This window comes from Sciurus vulgaris (assembly GCF_902686455.1).
Source record: "Sciurus vulgaris genome assembly, contig: HiC_scaffold_560_arrow_ctg1, whole genome shotgun sequence".
NCBI lineage: Eukaryota > Metazoa > Chordata > Mammalia > Rodentia > Sciuridae > Sciurus > Sciurus vulgaris.
The window spans coordinates 65,186-80,231 of NW_027632465.1; positions in this window are offsets into that span (position 1 = coordinate 65,186).

The following is a 15,046-nucleotide window of genomic DNA, read 5'->3' on the forward strand; positions in this document are numbered from 1 at the left end:
GATCCCCGGGTTCGCTACCCTGGCATCTCCCATCTGTCCTCTCACTAGAGAGGGTGCCTCATTTGAGTGGGGTAACGACCAGCAGTGGGCCTTTGATGACATCAAGAAGGCATTACTGTCTGCCCCAGCCCTGGCATTGCAAAGCCCTTCATCCTATTTGTGGATGAGAGGAAAGGAGTAGCCCGAGGGGTGCTGACCCAGCCTCTAGGTCCATGGAAGAGGCCGGTAGCCTACCTCTCCAAGAAGCTAGATCCTGTTGGTAGTGGCTGGCCTGCCTGTCTGAGGTCTGTGGCAGCAGTGGCTGTATTGGTGAAAGATGCTGAAAAATTAACTATCAGACAAAAGCTAATGGTCATTGCCCCTCACTCCTTGGAGAGCATCATCAGAGAGCGCCCTGACCGGTGGCTGTCCAATGCCTGCATGACTCATTACCAGAGTCTACTACTGAATGGAGACAGGATCCAGTTCGGGCCCCCTACCAACCTCAACCCAGCTACCCTACTACATGATACTTCCACCTAGGAGAGTGTGCTGCATACCTCTCAAGAGATACTAGCAGAAGAAACGGGGATCCGAAGGGACCTCCAAGACCACCCCTTACCAGACGCTCAGCTGACCTGGTTCACTAATGGAAGCAGCAATGTAATAGAAGGTAAAAGTGTAGCCAGTGTGGTAGTAGTGGATGATGAACAAACTATCTGGGCAAGCAGCCTACCGGAGGGGACGTCTGCTCAGAAGGCCGAGTTACTAGCTCTGACTCAGGCTCTGAAGTTGGCAGAAGGGAGAAAAATTAACATCTACACTGACAGCAGGTATGCCTTTGCTACTGCCCATGTCCACGGGGCCATCTACCAGCAGTGGGGGATGCTGACCTCGGCAGGGAAGGAAATCAAAAATAAAGAAGAAATTCTAAGCCTGTTAGAGGTCATTCACCTTACAAAGAAAGTAGCAATTATTCATGGCCCGGACACCATAAAGGGGGGTCAAGTGTTGCCGGAGGGAACCAAAGGGCTGACAGGGAAGCCAAGCGGGCGGCTTAAGGACTTAGCGTCCTATCCTTGTGGGGGGGGGGACCGATGTCTCACCCTAAGGATGTGGTATACCCCTCTATTAAGAACTTGGAATATTCAGAACCAGACCTTGAGAAAATGGACAGATTAGAATTTCGCCTGGAGACTCCAGAGGGGATCCGGGAAACCTCAGAAGGAAAAAGAATTCTCCCTGAAAAACAGGCAATCATTTTTCCGAGACACCTTCATAAGTTAACTCATCTGGGCCCAAAACATTTAAAAACACTTTTCCAGTCTTCACCATATTACATCATGAAGCAAGGGGAGCTTGCAGATACAACTGTAAAAGAATGCAAGCCTTGCCAGATGGTGAATGCCCGGCCCAGCAAGCTACCTCAGGGCAAACGGCTCCCAGGAGACCATCCTGGGAGTTACTGGGAATTGGACTTTACTGAGGTAAAGCCAGCCAGGTATGGATACAGATACTTATTGGTATTCATAGATACATTTTCAGGATGAGTTGAAGCCTTTCCTACCAAGAAGGAGACTGCTCAGGTGGTAGTCAAAACAATACTAGAAGACATCTTCCTGAGGTTGAGAGTGCCCAAGGTAATCGGGTCAGACAACAGGCCTGTGTTTGTTGCACAGGTAAGTCAGGGACTGGCCAAAATCCTGGGGGCTTAATTGGAAATTACATTGTGCTTATAGGCCCCAAATCTCAGGACAGGTAGAAAGAATGAATAGAACTTTAAAAGAGGTCATGACTAAATTATCCTTAGAGACTGGCATAACAGACTGGACAGTCCTCATTCCCTTTGCTTTGTTTTGGGTCCACAATACCCCTGGATCCCTCAAGCTAACTCCTTTTGAAATCCTTATGGGACTCACCCCTGACTCATTACCATACATAGTGCTGTTCACTACTCCAAATGCAGTAAAAGTCAATGGCATCGCCGCCTGGATTCACGCTTCACATGTCAAGCCTGCACCACCACCAGACCCAACGTGGAAAGTGGAAAAATTGGACAAGCTCCGCATCCACCGTGTTCCTGCTCCTGTTGACACACCTCCCGCCGATAAGTAGTCCCAACCCTCATGTCCTCCCTGATGGATTCCCTTGTTATACTGCTTTTACCTCTCACTTTTGAGCCCTGCATCCTAAATCGCCTAGTCACCTTCATCAGGGAGAGAGTAAGTGCTGTACAGGTACTAATGCTCAGGCAATAATACCAGTCCTTCCACCAAGGAAATGGCTTTGGAGAAGAGTATATAGAGACAGAAGTTCCATGATTAGAACTTACCAAAAAGAAAATGGGGGATTGAAAGTATGGACTTTTTTGAAGCTGTCTGTTTTATCTCAACTCCCTAAGGTCTCCCTCCCAGTGGTGGGAACAAAGCCCTTAAAGCTGTTCCAGGAAACAGCCCCAAACAGAGAGTAAAAGGGTAAATTGAGCAAGATAGTGCTCAGACAGTTAAGATATATAGGATATAAGATTACCAGAAACTGTTGACCAGAATCTATGCCCTGTTGTAAAACATTGTGAAACATGTTGTATGTTATCAGCAAACCCACAGTCCCTTTGGAATTTCCCGGCGGCTTTGTTCCCCTTTTCCCTTCCATGTGCGACCCCTCCCTATGTGTGGTTTCTGCCTTTATAAACTTGTAAGATTTTCTGCTAGGGATTCGTCTCCTCGACACATGTGTGAGTCATGATTTGGGTCCCAGCGCCCTGGAATAAAAGCCTCTTTCGGTTTGTATCAAGTGAAGCCTCCTGCAGTTGATTGTGGTTGCCATTGATCCATGGGACAGAGTTAGGGTCTCCTTTTTGGGAGTGTTACACAGGCTGTAATCTGCTGCCAGATGTTTAAGACCAAACTAGTCAAAACTGACCTTGTTCATATCTATTCTTATGATTGAGCTGAGATTCCTCAGAGATCACACTTGGATGCATGTGAAACCTCCTGACTTCTTTACCTTTTCTCTACCCATGGTGACATACGCCAGGATGGATCAGGTCAGTGTCCTTATAATGAAATGTGGCTTCTCTTGGAAATATCAGCACCATTTTTTTCTCCAATGATCCTCTTCTTTGTAGAAGGTGCAACATGAGCTGGCTTTCTGTTATCTAGAGACCTCTTGATCTTCCTGATTGGCAGATCGGGTGACTGATCAGATTTTCAGAGTCCCTAGAGGAGTGCCTCCTATCATTCTTGGATACTCACTGACCTTAGAGGGCAAGGGTCAAATATTGGCTGGTTTTTCCTTGGTCTTTTTACTTCCTTGATTTTGATCGCCAGGTTTTTTTTTTTGTTTGTTTGTTTGTTTGTTTGTTTTTAAACATCCAGGAAGGCAGTTTCACAATTCTTAAGGAGGGAGTTGATACCACCATTTACCGGTGATGAGTCCTGCTTCTTCAGGTGTTGAAGTATAATGCCAGAGAAGCATGACTAGGGAAGCATAGAGAAGAAAGTAGCTTTATTAAGGAAAAGTGAAAGCATACTTCTCTGAGGTGGAAGAAGGGGACCCAAAGTGGAATCCATGGAATTGAGCAAATCTTGTCTTTTATAGGTTTTATTCTCTTTTCTCTTTTTCTTTCCCTCTTACCTCTTTTCTTCCTGCCTTTGTGATTAGGCCCGGTTTTGTATAAAGGGAGAAGCAATGGGCATGGCTAGGGCCCAGGGGGCATTATTAGCATCTCCTTGCCTGTAGTCCCTGACAAGGGCAGGTAAATTTGGTTATCAATTGGCTCTGCAGGTCCTTGACATTCCATTTTCCGAGGGCTGTCTCTAACTTCCAGAGGCAGATGGCTTTAATGGTCTCAATTTCTTCAACGTGGCCTGATCTCCTATTTCTACACTAACTGCCTGTTGCCATCTCTGGAGTTGATACCGCCGTTTGCCAGTGACGAGTTCTGCTCCTTCTAATGTTGAAGATTGAACACTAGAGAAGCACCCAAGGCAAGCATATTAAGCAGGTTTTATTTAAAGGTAATAATACAGACTTCTCCTGGCAGGAAGAAGGGGGCCATGGTTGATGTTCTAAAGTCCCAAGAAGTGAGTGCACCCTACATCTTTTATAGGTTCAATTCTCTTTTGTTCTCCAGTTCTTTCCCCCCCTTATCTCTCCTTCCTGCCTACGTGGCTAGGCCTGGTTTTGCATTAAGTGAGAAGCCATGGGCAGAGGGAGGGCCAGAGTGATTCAGGCAGAAAAGGGCCCAGGGGGCACCAATTAGCAGCCCCTTGTTTGCAGTCCTTGATAAAGGCAGGTAAATTTGGTAATCAATGGCCTCCAGAGATTCTTGACATTCCATTCTTCCAGGGGCAGTCTCCAACTTCCAGAGGCAGATGACTTTATGGCCTCCATTTCCTGGATTTGACGCAATCACCTATTTCTACACTAACTACCTGTTCCCAATTCTGGCTTCAGCTTCACAGTAACAGGTTATTGTAAGAACCCCAGAGGGAGACGCTAAATCTGTCCCATGGATCGACAGCAACCCCAATCAACCGCAGGAGGTGTCACTTGATGCAAACAGCAAGAGGCTTTATTCCAGCATGCTGGGGCGCAACTCATGACTTAGGCAGGAGCAGAGGAGTTGAGCCCCCAGCAGAAAGTCTTACAAGCTTATAAAGGCAGAAACCACACACTGGGAGGGGGTCACACATGGAAAGGGGAAAGGGCAACAAAGCCGCTGGGAAATTCCAAAGGGGGTCTAGGCTCATTAATAACATGTTTCACAACAGGGCATAGATTTTAGTCAACAGTTTTGTCTGGTAATCTTAAATCCTCTTTATCTTAACTGTCAGAGCACTGTTTGCTCTGTTTGCTCTCTGTTTGGGGCTGTTTCCTGGAACAGCTTTAAGGGCTTTGTTCCCATTACTGGGAGGGAGACCTTAGGGAGTTGAGATAAAACAGGCAGCTTTTAAAAAAATGTCTATTCTTTCATTCCGCCTCACCTATTCTGTAGTACTACCTCAGATAAAGAGGTCAGTGACTCCTCTAGTTTTGTGATTGATTGCTCTATAGCCTTCAGATCCTCATCTACCCCTGTCCATAACCCTTTGATGTACTGGGGAGTCTGAACAAGTGCAGTGGTCCCTGTCCCTTCTCCGGCCGCTACTCCTAGACACAACAGGACAGACAAAGTGAGCAAGATTGGTTCCCTCTTCTGTCTATGGGACCGTAGGTGGAACTTGGCCTCTAAAGAACTTGACTCATGGTAGATAACTCTAGGTACTAGCTGTACGAGGACACAGTATTCTTTGGTAGTGTTGAACACCGATGAGGAAATGCATGGGGTCAGTCCTGTACTGCAGGCCCACCATCCACCTGGACGGTGGTTGGGATTTCAATCTTAAGCTTGATAGAGAAGGTAAATCCATTGTCCCATCCTGATAAATAGAAACGGAATCCACATGTTCTCCCTTTTATGCATTCGAGCAATAGCCTTCCTTTCTCCATGAAGGAGATGTTCAGAGGATTACACCACCCTCGGTTGTTACAGTTGGCTGCTGTAAGATTTAGCTGTACGGTTATTAAATCCCAGGAGGAGGTGGGGTGCCAATAAGGGTTGCCAGTAGTCTCACACCCCCATGTGGAGCAATAATAATGGTCTATACCTCCGCACGTCCTTGCCATATTCTGTGACCTTTCACCCCGGGAGCAGACATAGAAAGGGGTCTGTTTTAGATTGTCACGGGAGCATGGGTAGTTACAGCCTGGGTAGTACCCTTCAACTAGGCCATATTCTGCTCCCCCGAAAGGCCTGGGTGATGTTGGCCAATGTCTACGGGCCTCCTCAGAAGTCAGGGTAGAGATGTCCCAATTATCTAACCAAGCTACTAAGGCACAGATGTCTGGGGTTAGGGATGGACACCAAGCCCAAAGGGAATTCTCCCTGGTGGTGCTCCATATTATATCTCCAGTCTGGGAGAGAACCTGCCATGTTAGTCATTGGGGGGCATGAGGGTTAGGACTACTTATTGGTGGGAGCTGTGTCAACAGGAGCAGGAACACGGTGAATGCGGAGCTTGAGGGGGTTGTCCATTTTTTCCACTTTCCACGCTGAGTCTGGTGGTGGTGCAGGCTTGACATGTGAAGCGTGGATCCAGTCGGTGATGCCATCGACCTTTACTGCAATCGGAGTTGTGAGCAGCACTATGTATGGTCCCTTCCACCTTGGTCCCAGGCTGGCCACACGGTGGCGCCAAATGTACACTGAGTCTCTGACCTGGAACTGATGAGGTACTTGCAGGTCCCCAGGCTTGTAGGCCCTGGCCAACTAATTCCACACTTCCCTCTGCACAGTCTCAAGGGCTTTTAATCTGGTGTGCAGAGATTGAGAGGGGTAAGATTCTGGGGAAGGAAGGTGTTGTATGGTAATGAGTGGGGGGTGAGTCCCATAAAGAATTTCAAAAGGAGTTAGCTTGAGGGAGCCAGGGGTATTGTGCACCCAAAACAAAGCAAAGGGAAGGAGGATTGTCCAGTCTGTTATGCCATCCTCTACGGAAAATTTAGTCATGACCTCTTTTAAAGTTCTATTCATTCTTTCTACCTGCCCTGAGCGTTAGGGCCTACAAGCACAATGTAATTTCCAATCAAGCCCCAGGATTTTGGCCAATCCCTGACTTACCTGGGCAACAAATGCAGGGCCATTGTCTGACCTGATTACCTTGGGCACCCCGAACCTCGGGAAGATGTCTTCTAGTATTGTTTAGGCCACCACCTAAGCAGTCTCCTTCTTGGTAGGAAAGGCTTCAACCCATCCTGAAAATATATCTATGAATACCAATAAGTATCGGTATCCATACCTGGCTGGCTTTACCTCAGTAAAGTCCAATTCCCAGTAACTCCCAGGACGGTCTCCTGGGAACCATTTGCCCTGAGGTAGCGCATCAAACACTATTACCCTAAGTAAATGTATGATTACACAAATGGTATGCCTCTAATTCATGTACAGAGAAATATGTATCCCATTTGTTTACAATAAAAATAATTTTAAAAAAACTACTTCTTATTTATTTGAAATAAAAATGTACCTGTCATCCAGTGTTTTCATTTGCTGATCTGGCAATTCCCCCAGGTGAGCATCACCCCGCAGAGCTTGGTCCTACCTGTAGCCACCTGCGGCAACAATTGTGTGGGTATTTATCGGTGGTGGACTGAAAATAAACTACTTTTCCTATATTCACTAATTTATAGAGGATGAGAGACATTGATAGAAAGATAGGCTTTGCTTAGAGGAAAAGAAACTTTGCTTATCAGGAAGAGAGACTTTAATTAGAAGAAGTTTTTAGAGAAAGAGGCTTCTACACTTATCAGAGATCTATTTCTTCTTAAAGTTCTGCTGCTTCTTGAAGGTGTGTCCTGCATCCTGTGAACTAGGTGCTATCTATCTGAGAGCTAGCTGCTTCTCTTCTCTGCTAGCTGATGCTTCTGCTTACTGCTGCTTCTTCTTTCTGCTAGCTGCTGCTCCTGCCTTCCGCCTCCTGCCCACTTATATTCCCTCCAGGAGGAAGAGGGCGGGGCCGTGCCAGTGGAGATCAGGCAAGGAGCCAGCTGCCCTATCGCGGCAAAGGTTAAAAAGAGCAGGCCTGAGCAGGAGCTCTAGGGAACACCTGTGCACGTGTTGTGTGCATGGACTTAATTGAATACAGCCAATGACAAATCACCTGGGTGTGCTTATGTTAATTAACCTCCTCACCACCGATGTGATCAAAGCAACCTCTGGCTAGTTGCCAGGCACCATCCCAGTGCCATCCACACAACATAGCCCCCAACACTACCTGTCCAACTCAGAATCACAAGTAAATAAAACCACTGCTATTTTAGATGATGAAGTGTTGGGGTGGCTTGTTCTATGACAATAAACACTGGATAGAGCATTAGTCTCAACCAGTGCTCTCAAACCTTACCCCGTGTCACCTGAAGGGCCTATTAAATTTGCAGTTCAGAAAAAAGGAAAGCAACTTTTCTTTGGAGGTGCTGAAGATGGAACACAGGGTCCCCCACGTGCCAGACAAGTGTTTTACCACTGAGCTGCACTCCCAGCTAGAAAAAAACACTTCACTATCGAGCTTAAGTTAACTAAGCTGCTTTTACATAAAATCATGTGTGTTTCCTTTTATTAGATCTTAGGAATTTTCGTTTAGGAAATCTTCATTTTTCATGATATTACAAATTTACATTAGGTCTTGTTCTAGCTGATAAAATACAGTTAAAATGACACAGTGGGCTGGAACATAGCTCCAAGATAGAGTGCCTCCCTAGCTGGCGGAGGGTCCAGGGTCCCATACAGAGCACTGGAAAAAAAAATTCTAGGGGTACTGAAGTCCACCCCTAGAATTTATGACTCAGTGGCTCTGGGGTGTAGTCTAGAAACTGTGTTTCTAACAAGCTCTCAGACACCAATGCTGCTGCTCTCAGAGCCACACTTTGAGAACCACTTTTGTAAATGATTAAAGGGCATCCTGTTTCCATGGCCAGTGATTGGGTCCCAGTCAGGTGACTCCATTCTGACCAATGGGCTCTGAGGAGGAGGTGTCCCAGATGCTTCTAGGAAAGGTCTTCAGACTCTTCCTTTAGAGGTCCTTAGGTCTGGATTGAGTGCCCTGAGCAACGCCAGCCATCCAGAAAGCCTGGGCAGGGAAAGTTGGGCCAGGTACACAGGGGACCAGCTGAGGTAAGTCAGCTCCTCACCTTTCCTCCTCACTTCCTGCTTTGTGAGATAGCAAAGCCCCTGACTGATAAAGCCAAATTGATTCAGTCTTTACTGTGGTCAAAATCCCCCAAAAGAATCAGTCTGCCAATCAGCTGGAGCCCAAAGGCAGCCCTAGTGCCTGTTGCTTCAGCTTCTCACCCAGTGATGGTGGCAATGTTGGGATATGGTTGTTCCGATGCAGAGTAGAAGCAAGTGATGATCTTTTTCTTAGTTTCAAGGTCAGAATGATGAGTCTAGGGACCATTTGACAACCAATATTGGAAGTAACCAAGCCCAGTGCCAGGTGCAGCAGGAGCAACTGCAAACAGGCTGCCAGAGGGCTAAGTCTTTCCTGGTCAAGGGTGCCCCTGAGCCACTGGGAGACTTGAGGAGAGGGTGGTGGACAGGGGACCCTCCTGCTCTCCTAAGCTCCCCTGGGGCAGGGTTGGGAGGCAGGGAGGGGGCAACAGGCTGCTTCCCAAGGATTTTCCTGTGGAGAGACTACTTCATAGTCTCCCAGGAGACTTAGAAGCGATCTCTCTTCCTGAACATGGCTTAAGAAGACAAATAAAACCTGGTTATTGGATTAACATCTACAGAGCAGTGAAAGAGCCCACTTTTCTTTCTTTCAGTGTTACCCGATCAGGTTGGTCAAATCTTCAAAGAGCTTGGCTGCTCTCCAGACCTCACCTCAGGTGGTTCAGGCTTTCTGTTCCTTTTGGACATGGTCTAAAAATAAAAATAAGGTCCAAAGTCCTCAACCGAGGCCATTCAGATCCCACACAGTGACAGAAATCATTTGTCAGACAAATAGAGGTCCCAGAACAAAGCCAGGGAGGGCAGGCAGGTAGGGTGTGAGCAGGTACCAGTGACCCACTCAGTTTCCCAGCTGGAGCCTTGGGGTGCCCAGCTCTGAGGATGGGTGGCCAGATGGGAAGAAATAATTTGGGTAAAAAGAAATAATTTTGGTAAAAGCTGGTTTGGGAGCAGCACTTGGTATGAGATCATGTTTTTTTAATTGGTCAAAGCAAAACTGACATAAAATCTATAGTCCCACAACCAGTGGCATTCAGCACGCACCAGCCCTGTGCACCTGTCACCTCCACCCAGTTCCAAACACTTTCCTTGCCTGAAAAAAAATCTCACGTCCTTGCTTCCTGCTCCCCCAGCAACCAGCAATCCACTTCCTGTCTCTCTGCATTGCCCAGTCTGGGTGTTTCTTTGGTGTAGATAGAATCACAGGTGTGTCCTCTGTGTCTGGCCTCTTTCACTGGGCATGTGTCAGAGCCTTGCCCCCATGGTAGAACATTCGACCATGGGCTCACTATGATGGGCTTATCCATACACCCTTGGTGGACATGGGCCTGGTGACTGGAGCTGCTGTGAACAAGCATGTACACATATTTGTTTTGAGTGTACTTAATTTTTTGGGGGGTACCTGGAATTGAACCCAGGAGCACTTGACCTCTGAACTACACCCCAACACTAATTTGTATTTTATGTAGAGACAGGGTCTCACTGAGTTGTTAAGCACCTTGCTTTTGCTAAGGCTGGCTTTGAACTCATGATCCTCCTGCCTCAGCCTTCTCAGCTGTGGGGACTACATACATGTGCCACCATGCTCCACTTATTGTGTTTAATTCTTAAGAACAGATTCCCAGAAAGCATGAGTTCTTAAGGGGCAAGTCTGTACACACATGCATGTTCACACCTGTGCTAGGACACACATGTAAACACTCACGTGAGATTCCAAAGATGGGGCTGTGTGGAAACTTCTCGGCTCTCATTAGAATAGAGCAAGCAAAGGGGCTGGAGTAAATGAATCCCCATGTCTTCCCCTTGCACAGGCTTGCATGCTTAGTAAAAGCAGAATTTTGCCTCCTGACAATGGTCAGATAAATAACAGTAAACTAAGAAGAGGTAATAAAAAGCAAATATTAAGGGTATTTTCAAAGACTAATGACCTGGGTCTTGTGATTATATTAAGCAGAAAGGCAGAGAGCAGATGTGCTGCATACAGTACACTCACCATCTGGTTAAAGCTGCAAACACAGCCAAGGAACAGGGAGGAAATGCACCGTGGCATTACAGACAGAATTTTCCTTCCTTGTGATTTTGTATTTTGCGAATTTTCTATACCAAAGTGTTAGGAGGATTACATTAGCTAATGTAGCCAGAAGATTTAGAACAGAACCTGCTGCCTGGTAGGTGCTGCTTAGGTATGTGCTCTTGTTATAATGATGTCTGCTTATGATCTGAAATATTTTGAAGAAAAATACTTCTTTCTTTCTGACCTTCTTCACACTGTCTCTGAGAGGGCAGGGGGTGTTCTACAGGACCTGGGAGAACAGGGGCTGGTCCTGTGGAACCTTGGGTAGCCCTTCCTGGGCAGCGAGATCCCCAACCAATCTGAACATCCTGCAAAGAAAGCCTTGACATGTCCCCAGGGGATGTTGCTCTGAAAGGCACAGCTGCATCTGAAGGTCCAGGCAGATAGGTATTCTGTTTCCAGTTATTCACGGAGCTTTACCTGGTGAAGTACCCACGTTGATTTCTTCCCTCCATACCAAGGACCCTGGAAGGAGGAGGAGCATCAGCATGAACCCAGAGGGGTGGATTTCCCCCCAGCCTCCCACCCCCTTTCCGGTACTGAGAAGGGGGACCCTGATGTCCCAGATGCTGTACCTGTGCAACTTTGCCACAAGGGGGTGCTTCAGGCACTACTAGGCGCTTCAGTGTGTGCAGCTTGGAAAACAAAAAGAAAAACGTTTTCTAGGGGGTGCAGGGTTGTATGGATGAGGGCCCTGGGTCACTCTCAACATGGACTGAGGAGGGGCATGAAGAGCAGGTTTGGAGTTGTTTCTCTGCCTGGGCTCAAGACAGGCCCTGAGGGTGCAGAGGCATGGCATGGCTGGTCCTGCAGAGGGTGTTTGCCCTGCCCTTTGGAGCAAAATACCTGAGGGGTCTTGGTGCTGGGAAGCAGGAGTCAGAGCTTGGGGTGTCCCCAGTCAGCCCCACAGCCGCAGCCTGGGGGCTCCCTGAGAGCAGACAGTGAGGAGGGGAGCAGCCACTTGCTGGAGCTGGAAGGCGTGGGGGATGGAAGGCGAGGGCCCCTTGTCTTCTCATAGTTGAGGCCTGCCGGCTGGGCTCTCTGTGCCTCCTGCCCCTGTCATGCAGCCTGCAGTGCGTGCCTGGGCACGGGTATGAACGAGGGTGGCTTGGTGCTGGGTCACGCCTGCTTGCATGGACTGCCTCCAAGACCCCTGGGGATGCTTCGACTCAGGGCTTTATGAGGTCAATCTGGATCTCATTCCCTCTGTCAGACACCTAGCTCACTCCTGAGATTGTGGACAGGGTTGCGCACACAAGTGGGTACACAGAGATGCCTACAAAGTTACGAACATGGACACACAGACATCTGTGAATGCACGCACACAGATGCAAGCACTAACAACGGGTCCTGACGCACCAGGACATGCACACACACTGCTCTACTGATGAGCTGCGATTAGAGAGTGGAACCCTCACATGGTGGTTCAAGTCCAGCGGCCAGCTCCCGGTTAACTGCAGTCACCTCCACCAAGCCATGAGTGGCAGAAACCCAGCACTTTGCCCTGTGACGGCCTGTGCCCCTCGAGTCAATTGCTCCTAACTGGAACTGGCTGTGCTTTGCTGGCAGCTTAGCAAAGGCAGGGGAGCCGGCCCTGGGAGAGAGGCAGCCTCCTGAGGTCTGCAGGGATGAGTTGGGAATTCTGGCAGAGTTGGGGAACCTCCAGGAAGCCCCCAGGGGGGCGGTAGAGAGGGAGGAAAGGTGATGGTTCTATGTGTCACCATGTCCCTGGTGCACCCCGCTCCTGCTGGCTCTGCTCTGGGACATTTCAACCTTGAGAGGCCCCTAGAGATCTTGTTTCCTTCTGTGTGTGGTGGGGCCACACCAGGCCCCTGGGAGGCTGCTATGCCAACCTGCTTCTCTGGATTTGGACACCAGACTTCCCTGCTGCTGGCGAAATGCTCCCCAATCTAGCTCCCTGGAAGTTTCAGACTTCACTCCCCTCTTCTCTCCAGTCCCTGGTTGTATCCCTCTCCTGGTTTTGCACACACACATGGTCTCAGTGTGTCCCCCTGGGGTGCATAGAAACTTGATCCTCAATGAATCAGCATTGAGACTGGGGTCTTGAGGTGGTGGTGAAGCCAGGAGGGCTCTGCCTGCAAGCATGGCCCCTGCCCTCCCTCCTCACAGACTATCTCCCTGACCCTCCTGCTTTCTGTCATGAGATGATGGCAGCAAGAATTGCTGGAAGTGAGTCTCTTGACCTTGTGCTTCTGAGCCTCTGGAACTGTAAAGAATAAATCTTTTTTTTTTTATTTAGTTACCCAGTCTCAGGCATTCTTTTATAGCAGCACAAAGGGACTGTCTTTCTCTCTGTCACTCTCTCTCTCTCCCTCTTTTCCTCCCTCCAAAGTCCTTCTCCATTTGCCATCAGAAACTCATAACACTCCCATCCCACCCCTCCAGACATGGGCATCATCAATCCAGACAGTTTGTCCCCCTCCTGTGCCCCCTTCTTCTCTTTCTGCTGCCATCCTGGGCAGGCCTTTGGGTAAGAGGGAGTAAAGAGAGGCTTCCTCTCTCTGGTCCTGTGCCCAGGTCTTGGAAGAACATTGAACAGCTGAGTTTCCCATGGGCAACCTGCAGGAAGCTTGAGATCTAGAACCTAACTCATGGATCTGGGGTCCTAGGATGGAGGAGAGGGGAGCGAGGGAAGCAGAGGGACAGAGAAAGAGCAAACATGTTGCTGGGAGAAAGGGAAGGAGGCCAAGGGAGGTATCCTGAGGATGTGGATCACAGACAGCAGTTACTGATGGGAGATGAAAGGGCTGGCACTGTCCTCTGGGCCCCACAGTGAGTGATAGTGGTCAGCAGTCAGATTCTCCCTTGGGGTTCTGTGCCAGGTTGAACGAGAAGCCAAATGCAGACCAAAAGTTGTGCCCTTGACTCGGGCCTGGGATCAAAGCCTCACTCATGTGGCCTCCGGAGAAGCCCCAGAATCAGAGGATCCCCAGCTGCTCTCTGTCCTTGGGCAGGAGAGGAGGGTACCAATAGGGGCACCATGTCAATTACAGAGACTAGAGTAGGTGGGGAGCACCAACCCTGGGGGTAGCCCTGTCCACTCTGTGCAGTCACGTGGTGGACTTGTGGGCCCAGTGAGTGACTGGACCCATCCTGCAGGCCCCTAAGCCCTCCTCTCTGCCTCCCCTTGGTGCTGGGGAGGAAGCCTGAGCACCTGATGTCATGCTTGCTCTTGGGCTGTCCCCAGAGGGCCCAAGCCCTTGCTCAGTCCCGAGACCAATTCCACACAACAGGAAGAGCAGAGTCAGAGTTCCAACCCAGGCTTGTTTCCCAACCCGCTCTCTGACCCTACAGCCAGGTTAACCATGTATTTTCCAGGGGATATTGTGCTTCCCTGTGCTGGACTTGATCTAGGAGCTTGCTCTGTGCAGCTCCCCTGGTCCTTACACAACAGGGAGCCAGGCCCTGGTAATATCACTGCTTTATAGACCAGGCCACCCTGCTGTCCATCTGGTGAAGCCAGGAGGGTTTCGTGGGCACTGGCTACAAGTCCCCCACACCTCTCTGCTCCTGTGGGCAGTGTCCTCCAGCCAAGTCACCCCCCTCACTGAGAGCACAGCAGGCAGTTCCCACTAAGCCCTGAGACGTGGGCCTCAGCTTCCTGGTACTCTGTGGAATTATTCAAAGAAGTCAATCACATCCTCTGGTGGGAATCTGGGGCATCCTTGCCCTTTGGATGCTACAAAACCTGCCTCCTGTGGTCTCTGTTTATGCTGTTCCCAAGTCCACCCCCATGTGGCCCTGCATGGCAGGCAGTGTCCCCCTGCCACAGGGTGGGAACACAAGTGAATGACAACCGGCTCACAGCCTCCTCTGCCTGGTGTCAGCTCTCTGTGTTCTGCCATCAGTGACCTTAGGATGAGATCCCTCCCTCGCCAGCAGGGAAGAGGAAGTGCTCAAAGTAGACACGTTGGGTTTTATGGAGGATCACTGAATGGGCCTTGGTGGATTTCCAGGCAGGAGGATGACTCTGAGATGGGCAGGGTTGGACAGATGTCCCTGGGAACATAGCCTGAGTGAAGGGCAGTGTGCCCTGGAGAAGGGGTCTTGGGGACTGGGGACCATGGAAGTGGGGCTAAAGGAGAGGCAGGGACTTTTCCTTGGCTGGTTCTGCAGAGAGCTTAAGAGAAATTCCATTAGTAGTAAAGGCGCTGTCCACTGCATGGCCGCATTGGGATTTTAGCCAGAAGACTCACCCAGCTCTC